This window comes from Ambystoma mexicanum, chromosome 2q, assembly GCF_040938575.1.
Source record: "Ambystoma mexicanum isolate Mex_15411 chromosome 2q, UKY_AmexF1_1, whole genome shotgun sequence".
NCBI lineage: Eukaryota > Metazoa > Chordata > Amphibia > Caudata > Ambystomatidae > Ambystoma > Ambystoma mexicanum.
Window position 1 is genome coordinate 186,626,074 of NC_090924.1, and position 8,917 is coordinate 186,634,990.

The 8,917-nt window shown below is 44.2% G+C and overlaps 2 non-coding genes across 2 annotated transcripts; both read right to left on the bottom strand.

Moving 5' to 3' along the window:
- Nucleotides 1–2,832: 2,832 nt before the first annotated feature.
- On the bottom strand, nt 2,833–2,937 carry LOC138570802 (U6 spliceosomal RNA). Its single transcript, XR_011303828.1, has one exon. It is a non-coding gene; the product is annotated as a U6 spliceosomal RNA (small nuclear RNA).
- Nucleotides 2,938–8,445: 5,508 nt separating this feature from the next.
- Nucleotides 8,446–8,550, bottom strand: LOC138570803 (U6 spliceosomal RNA). Its single transcript, XR_011303829.1, has one exon. It is a non-coding gene; the product is annotated as a U6 spliceosomal RNA (small nuclear RNA).
- Nucleotides 8,551–8,917: the final 367 nt, after the last annotated feature.

Sequence of the window (8,917 nt, forward strand, 5' to 3'; positions counted from 1 at the left end):
TGAAACAGGTAGGATTTGGACTAACAATAAACTGACTCACAGTCAGATGTGCTATCCCTTGACCCACTGACCCCCTTATCTTTTGTGTAATCCTTTTGCTCTCAGCAGGGCTGTCCATCCAAAGTTCCCTACTTAAAGGGGCTTTCTTATTAAAAAAAAATCCCAGAGCTGTTTTTTATGGCCCACATGCCTCATATCCCGTTGCTCTCGATAAACTCACATCATCTCCCACCAATGCAAGCTGTAAAAGATGTCAAGGGCATAGCCAAGGAAACTAGACGTGGGTCGAAGGTTGAGCAATCGTTAAATCAGCAGCAAAAATAACATTGAAATCAGCCTCAGAATCTCTTAAAGGATGGGTCAACATTGGTTGCTTTCAGGGCGCAATCGGGCAGCCTCTGGTGCTGGCGCCTTAAGGCAAGCGCAAAGGGAGAGCCAACCAAACCATTGATTAGGACCTCTGAACTTTCTGCCTGTGACATAAGGACATTTGATATGGCAAATCATTGACCAAACACCATTTATATGTTGGATGGTATGAAATTAAGAGGCAAACAGCAATACATCAGCATTCTTTTTCTGCCGTATTGATCCGGTCCTAAAGGGTTTGGTTTAATAGCAATTATATTTAAAGATAAACAGATTCATGCTGCAGGGTGCTTGCAAATTGACACACCCTCCCCATCACGAAGGCTGGGTGATGCAAGCGTGAGAGCATCACGGCAGACCCATAGACACGAGAAACACTCTATTCCTCTGAGTGCATGTGGGCCCATGGCTGGATCAAGGACAAGGCAAGAACAGGAGCTGGCTTAAGCTGTCAGCACCCAGGCTGCCCCATTGCGTGCTGCAAGCAACAGATGTTGGACCATCCTTTAAGAGATTCTGAGGCTGATTTCAATGTTAACTCTGCTGCTGATTTAAGGATTGCTTAACCTTCGACCCAAGTCTAGTTTGCTTGGCTAAGCCCTGAAAACCTTTTACAGCTTGTATTGGTGGGAGATGATGTGAATTTATAAAGAGCAACGGGATATGAGGCTTGTGTGCCACAAAATGCAGGTCTATGATCTTTTATATGAAAGCCACTTTGGAAAATCCTATTGAGAGCAAAAGGATTACACAAAAGGAAAGGGGGTCAGTGGGTGAAGAGATACAATTAACTGACTCACAGTCAGATGTGCTAAGTCCAAATCCTACCCGTTTCGACATTTTGTCCAGGTTTTTCGTTTCATTTCTTAACAGATCCATTCCTATGTACCTCTGTGCTTTTAACAGAGTTTTCATTGTAAGGGAGGGATATACAGTATGCCTTAAACATTCCTGGGCAGGGAAGACTCTCTGTAAAAGCAAGAGTAGCGTACAGCTTCATAAATAATCAGCAAGACCCTCTAGACCTTCCCCAAAAAACATGAAATGATTTCTCTGCATGTATGTGCGTTGAGCAGCGCAAGTCGTTTGGTTAATGCCAGTGGTTAAATGTCACTTTCCCACAGCGCAGAATAAAATCACTTGTACAGGTCCCTTCTGCAAAAGCATTACCGCTGTAGAAAGCAGTGAAAAGGTGAGGCAGTGTGCAGTCACCCCGACCCTTCACGGCCCTGATCAGCCACGATCGGCCAAGGACCTCTCTATGAGAGCTGAGGGTGGAATTTTTCTGGACCTCGGTAACTTAGGGAGACATGGCTAAAGGGTTCCTCAATCAACGGCCCAGCCTTTGCTTTGTGGCCTGTCCGAATATTTCTGTTCTCCAAATTATGTGCCGCTGCTCGGGTGTCATTTGGTGGGATGGAATGACCTCCCAGGAATGATCCTGGCAGATGATTTGCATAGGCACACCCCTTCTCCTTCTCTCTTAGCCCTGCTTTCTGCACAGTAGCAAGTATCTGGGGAAAATATAGTGGTCGAGGTAGGGTAGCAGTAACTAGCAACTCTGAGAAAGTAAATCTGGGGAGCTTGGCGACTTGTGGGGAACAACTGCAGAGCTCAGGTACTTTGTGGCACACGGAGGAGGTCTGTGGGATTTCAGTAAATTAGAGACATGCAACCTGGTCGGGAGTGCTTCAGGTCACCTTTGTTGCATGTTCCAAGCAACTCAACAAAGCATCAACAGGCTGAGATACCAGCCACAGAGCCTCTTTCCACTTGATTAAAAGCCTAAAATCTTTTCCATGTAAAAACATAGCCCCCCCCGAATACCATATTTTCTTTGTTTTTTCTCTCTCTCTCTCTCTCTCCCTCCCTCCTTAACCTTCCCCCCTCCCGCCCGCTCTCTTTCTCCCCCCGCCCCCTCCCTCCCCCTCTCCCTCTCACAACCATTTATTTTAAGTTTTCATGCACTGTAGCACATTCTGACAACGGTATTTCACAATGGGACTCTTTGAAAGTTACAGAAATCAAAAAAGAAACCAACCAACTAAAAGCAGCCAAAGCCAGAGTACACTGCTCAGCCCCAATTAAAGATTAAGGCCTAGAAGCAAGTAAAGCTGTAGTTCAGAACAATGTTTGCAAATAGCACCTTAAAGCAGTTTACGCTGGAGTGCACAACAAGGTGGAAACTGATAATACCGAGTTTGGTAAAATGGGATAAAAAAACAAAAGAAGCGTGCCACTTCTAAAAGTACAAGTCAAGAAATTGAAGGAGAGGGGGCTGTTCATTCAGTCAATAGGACTCACAAGTAAAAGGCTCCTGAGGCATGAGTGTTGAATTTGGCGCAAAATGTATTGTGTTGTCGTGTAATATGTATGAACATACAATTTCAATCTTCATTAAAAAAACATGTATTAAAAATTAAAGACTTGCAAATTAAGAAAGTTTCTGTCCTGTCATGTGCCAAAAATAGTGAATGCTTTACGAATGTGCGTGTCATCCTTTAGAGCAGGGGACAATTTAATGTTCACATTATCATTCCAATATTAGTACATGTGTTGCTGAAGCAAGTGCAAAGGGAGAGTCAATCAAACCATTGATTAGGACATCTAGTCAAAGGTTTGCCATACCAAATGTCCTTATGTCAGAGGGTAGAAAGTCCAAACACCATTTAAATATCGGGTGGTATGAAATGAAGAGGGAAACAACAATGAATAAGCATTCTTTGCTGCTGTATTGATCTGGTCCTAAAGGGTTTGGTTTAATGCCAATTATATTTGAAGATATACAGATTCATGCTCCAGGGTGCTTGCAAAATGACACCCCTCCCCATCACAATGGCTGGGTGATGCAAGCCTGAGAGCATCACAATAGACCCATAGACATGAGAAAAACTCTGTACCACTGAGTGTATGTGGGCCCATGGCTGTATCAAGGACAAGGCAACAACAGGAGGTGGCTTAAGGCATCAGTGCCAGAAGCTGTCCGATTGAGCCCTGTAAGCAATAGATGTTGGACCATCCTTGAAGAGATTCTGAGGCTGATTTCAATGTTAACTTTACTGCTGATTTAAGGATTGCTGAACCTTCGACCCACGTCTAGTTTGCTCGGATAAGGCCTGGAAATCTTTTACAGCTTGTATTGGGGGGAGATGATGTGAGTTTATCAAGAGCAACGGGATATGAGGCATGTGTGCCACAAAAAGCAGGTCTAGGATTTTTTATAAGAAAGCCGCTTTAAGAAGAGAACTTTGGACAACCCTACTGAGAGCAAAAGTCTTACACAAAAGGTAAGGGGGTAAGTGGGTCAACGGATAGCACATTTGACTGTGAGTCCGTCTTTTGTAAGTCCAAATACTACCTAGTTCGACATTTTCCAGGCTTTTTGTTTCATTTCTTAACAGATCCATTCCTATGTACCTCTGTGCTTTCAACAGAGTTTTCATTGTAAGGGAGGGACATACAATATGCCTTAAACATTCCTGGGCAGGGAAGACTCTATGTAAAAGAAAGAGTAGCAGACAGTTTAATAAATCATCAGCAGGACCCTCTAGATCTTCCCCAAAAAACATAACATTATTTCTCTGCATGTATGTGTGTTGAACAGCGCAAGTAGTTTGACATTTATCCACTGACATTAACCACTTTCCCACAGCGCAGAACAAAATCACTTGTACTGGCCCCTTCTGCAAAAGCATTACCACTGTAGAAAGCAGTGAAAAGGTGAGGCAGTGTGCAGTCACCCCTGACCCTTTACTCCCCTGATCGGCCACGATCGGCCAAGGACCTCTCTATGAGAGCTGAGGGTGGAATTTTTCTGGACCTCGGTAACTTAGGGAGGCATGGCTAAAGGGATCCTCAATCAACGGCCCAACCTTTGCTTTGTGGCCTGTCCGTATATGTCTGTTCTCCAAATTACCTGCCGCTGCCCAGGTGTCAGCTGGTAAGATGGAATGACCTGCCAGGTAGGATCCTGGCAGATGATTTGCATAGGCAAACCCCCTCTCCCTCTTTATTAGCCCTGCTTACTCCACAGTAGCAAGTATCTGGGGAAAATATAGTGGTCGAGGTGGGGTAGCAGTCACTAGCAACTTTGAGAAAGTAAATCTGGGGTGCTTTGCGACTTGTGGGGAACTACAGAGCTCAGTGCCCAGAACTTTGTGGCACAGGGAGGAGGTCTGTGGGATTTCAGTAACTTGGAGACATGCAACCTGGTTGGGAGTGCTTCAGGTCTCCTTCCTTGCATGTTCCAAGCAACTCAACAAAGCATCACCAGGCTGAGATACCAGCCACAGAGCCATTTCCACTTGATTAAAAGCCTAAAATCTTTTCCATGTAAAAACATAGCCCCCCAACCCCCGAATACCATATTTTCTTTGTTTCCTCTCTCTCTGTCTCTCTCTCTCTCTCCCTTCCTCCTTCCCTCCCTCCTTCCTCCCTCCCGCCCGCTCTCTTTCTCCCCCCGCCCCCTCCCTCCCCCTCTCCCTCTCCCTCTCACAACCATTTATTTTAAGTTTTCATGCACTGTAGCATATTCTGACAATGGTATTTCACAATGGGACTCTTTGAAGGTTACAGAAATCGAAAAAGAAATCAACCAACTAAAAGCAGCCAAATCCAGAGTACACTGCTCAGCCCCAATTAAAGATAAAGGCCTAGAAGCAAATAAAGCTGTAGTTCAGAGCGATGTTTGCAAATAGCACCTTAAAGCAGTTTACGCTGGCGTGCACAACAATGGGGAAAGTGATAATACTGAATTTGGTCGAATGGGAACCGTGCCACTTCTAAAAGTACAAGTCAAGAAATTGAAGGGGACGGGGCTGTTCATTCAGTCACTAGGACTCACAAGTAAAAGGCTCCTGAGGCATTAGTGTTGAATTTGGCGCAAAATGTATTGTGTTGTTGTTTAATATGTATGAATAATATTTCTGTTCTCCAAATTGCCTGCCGCTGCACAGGCGTCAGCCCCTATGAACATACAATTTCAATCTTCATCAAAAAAGATGAATTAAAAAATAAAGACTTGCAAATTAACAAAGTTTCTGTCCCGTCATGTGCTAAAAATAGTGAATGCTTTACAAATGTACGTGTCATCCTTCAGAGCAGGGGCCAATTCAATGTTCCCATTATCATTCCAATATTAGTACATGTGTTGCTGAGCTACATAGGAATGGATCTGTTAAGAAATTAAACAAAAAGCCTGGAAAAATGTTGAAACAGGTAGGATTTGGACTAACAATAAACTGACTCACAGTCAGATGTGCTATCCCTTGACCCACTGACCCCCTTATCTTTTGTGTAATCCTTTTGCTCTCAGCAGGGCTGTCCATCCAAAGTTCCCTACTTAAAGGGGCTTTCTTATTAAAAGAAAATCCCAGAGCTGTTTTTTATGGCCCACATGCCTCATATCCCGTTGCTCTCGATAAACTCACATCATCTCCCACCAATGCAAGCTGTAAAAGATGTCAAGGGCATAGCCAAGGAAACTAGACGTGGGTCGAAGGTTGAGCAATCGTTAAATCAGCAGCAAAAATAACATTGAAATCAGCCTCAGAATCTCTTAAAGGATGGGTCAACATTGGTTGCTTTCAGGGCGCAATCGGGCAGCCTCTGGTGCTGGCGCCTTAAGGCAAGCGCAAAGGGAGAGCCAACCAAACCATTGATTAGGACCTCTGAACTTTCTGCCTGTGACATAAGGACATTTGATATGGCAAATCATTGACCAAACACCATTTATATGTTGGATGGTATGAAATTAAGAGGCAAACAGCAATACATCAGCATTCTTTTTCTGCCGTATTGATCCGGTCCTAAAGGGTTTGGTTTAATGGCAATTATATTTAAAGATAAACAGATTCATGCTGCAGGGTGCTTGCAAATTGACACACCCTCCCCATCACGAAGGCTGGGTGATGCAAGCGTGAGAGCATCACGGCAGACCCATAGACACGAGAAACACTATTCCTCTGAGTGCATGTGGGCCCATGGCTGGATCAAGGACAAGGCAAGAACAGGAGCTGGCTTAAGCTGTCAGCACCCAGGCTGCCCCATTGCGTGCTGCAAGCAACAGATGTTGGACCATCCTTTAAGAGATTCTGAGGCTGATTTCAATGTTAACTCTGCTGCTGATTTAAGGATTGCTTAACCTTCGACCCAAGTCTAGTTTGCTTGGCTAAGCCCTGAAAACCTTTTACAGCTTGTATTGGTGGGAGATGATGTGAATTTATAAAGAGCAACGGGATATGAGGCTTGTGTGCCACAAAATGCAGGTCTATGATCTTTTATATGAAAGCCACTTTGGAAAATCCTATTGAGAGCAAAAGGATTACACAAAAGGAAAGGGGTCAGTGGGTGAAGAGATACAATTAACTGACTCACAGTCAGATGTGCTAAGTCCAAATCCTACCCGTTTCGACATTTTGTCCAGGTTTTTCGTTTCATTTCTTAACAGATCCATTCCTATGTACCTCTGTGCTTTTAACAGAGTTTTCATTGTAAGGGAGGGATATACAGTATGCCTTAAACATTCCTGGGCAGGGAAGACTCTCTGTAAAAGCAAGAGTAGCGTACAGCTTCATAAATAATCAGCAGGACCCTCTAGACCTTCCCCAAAAAACATGAAATGATTTCTCTGCATGTATGTGCGTTAAGCAGCGCAAGTCGTTTGGTTAATGCCAGTGGTTAAATGTCACTTTCCCACAGCGCAGAATAAAATCACTTGTACAGGTCCCTTCTGCAAAAGCATTACCGCTGTAGAAAGCAGTGAAAAGGTGAGGCAGTGTGCAGTCACCCCGACCCTTCACGGCCCTGATCGGCCACGATCGGCCAATGACCTCTCTATGAGAGCTGAGGGTGGAATTTTTCTGGACCTCGGTAACTTAGGGAGACATGGCTAAAGGGTTCCTCAATCAACGGCCCAGCCTTTGCTTTGTGGCCTGTCCGAATATTTCTGTTCTCCAAATTATGTGCCGCTGCTCGGGTGTCATTTGGTGGGATGGAATGACCTCCCAGGAATGATCCTGGCAGATGATTTGCATAGGCACACCCCTTCTCCCTCTCTCTTAGCCCTGCTTTCTGCACAGTAGCAAGTATCTGGGGAAAATATAGTGGTCGAGGTGGGGCAGCAGTAACTAGCAACTCTGAGAAAGTAAATCTGGGGAGCTTGGCGACTTGTGGGGAACAACTGCAGAGCTCAGGTACTTTGTGGCACACGGAGGAGGTCTGTGGGATTTCAGTAAATTAGAGACATGCAACCTGGTCGGGAGTGCTTCAGGTCACCTTTGTTGCATGTTCCAAGCAACTCAACAAAGCATCAACAGGCTGAGATACCAGCCACAGAGCCTCTTTCCACTTGATTAAAAGCCTAAAATCTTTTCCATGTAAAAACATAGCCCCCCCCGAATACCATATTTTCTTTGTTTTTTCTCTCTCTCTCTCTCTCTCTCTCTCTCTCTCTCTCTCTCTCTCTCTCTCTCTCTCTCCCTCCCTCCTTAACCTTCCCCCCTCCCGCCCGCTCTCTTTCTCCCCCCGCCCCCTCCCTCCCCCTCTCCCTCTCACAACCATTTATTTTAAGTTTTCATGCACTGTAGCACATTCTGACAACGGTATTTCACAATGGGACTCTTTGAAAGTTACAGAAATCAAAAAAGAAACCAACCAACTAAAAGCAGCCAAAGCCAGAGTACACTGCTCAGCCCCAATTAAAGACTAAGGCCTAGAAGCAAGTAAAGCTGTAGTTCAGAACAATGTTTGCAAATAGCACCTTAAAGCAGTTTACGCTGGAGTGCACAACAAGGTGGAAACTGATAATACGGAGTTTGGTAAAATGGGATAAAATAACAAAAGAAGCGTGCCACTTCTAAAAGTACAAGTCAAGAAATTGAAGGAGAGGGGGCTGTTCATTCAGTCAATAGGACTCACAAGTAAAAGGCTCCTGAGGCATGAGTGTTGAATTTGGCGCAAAATGTATTGTGTTGTCGTGTAATATGTATGAACATACAATTTCAATCTTCATTAAAAAAACATGTATTAAAAAATAAAGACTTGCAAATTAAGAAAGTTTCTGTCCTGTCATGTGCCAAAAATAGTGAATGCTTTACGAATGTGCGTGTCATCCTTTAGAGCAGGGGACAATTTAATGTTCACATTATCATTCCAATATTAGTACATGTGTTGCTGAAGCAAGTGCAAAGGGAGAGTCAATCAAACCATTGATTAGGACATCTAGTCAAAGGTTTGCCATACCAAATGTCCTTATGTCAGAGGGTAGAAAGTCCAAACACCATTTAAATATCGGGTGGTATGAAATGAAGAGGCAAACAACAATGAATAAGCATTCTTTGCTGCTGTATTGATCTGGTCCTAAAGGGTTTGGTTTAATGCCAATTATATTTGAAGATATACAGATTCATGCTCCAGGGTGCTTGCAAAATGACACCCCTCCCCATCACAATGGCTGGGTGATGCAAGCCTGAGAGCATCACAATAGACCCATAGACATGAGAAAAACTCTGTACCACTGAGTGTATGTGGGCCCATGGCTGTATCAAGG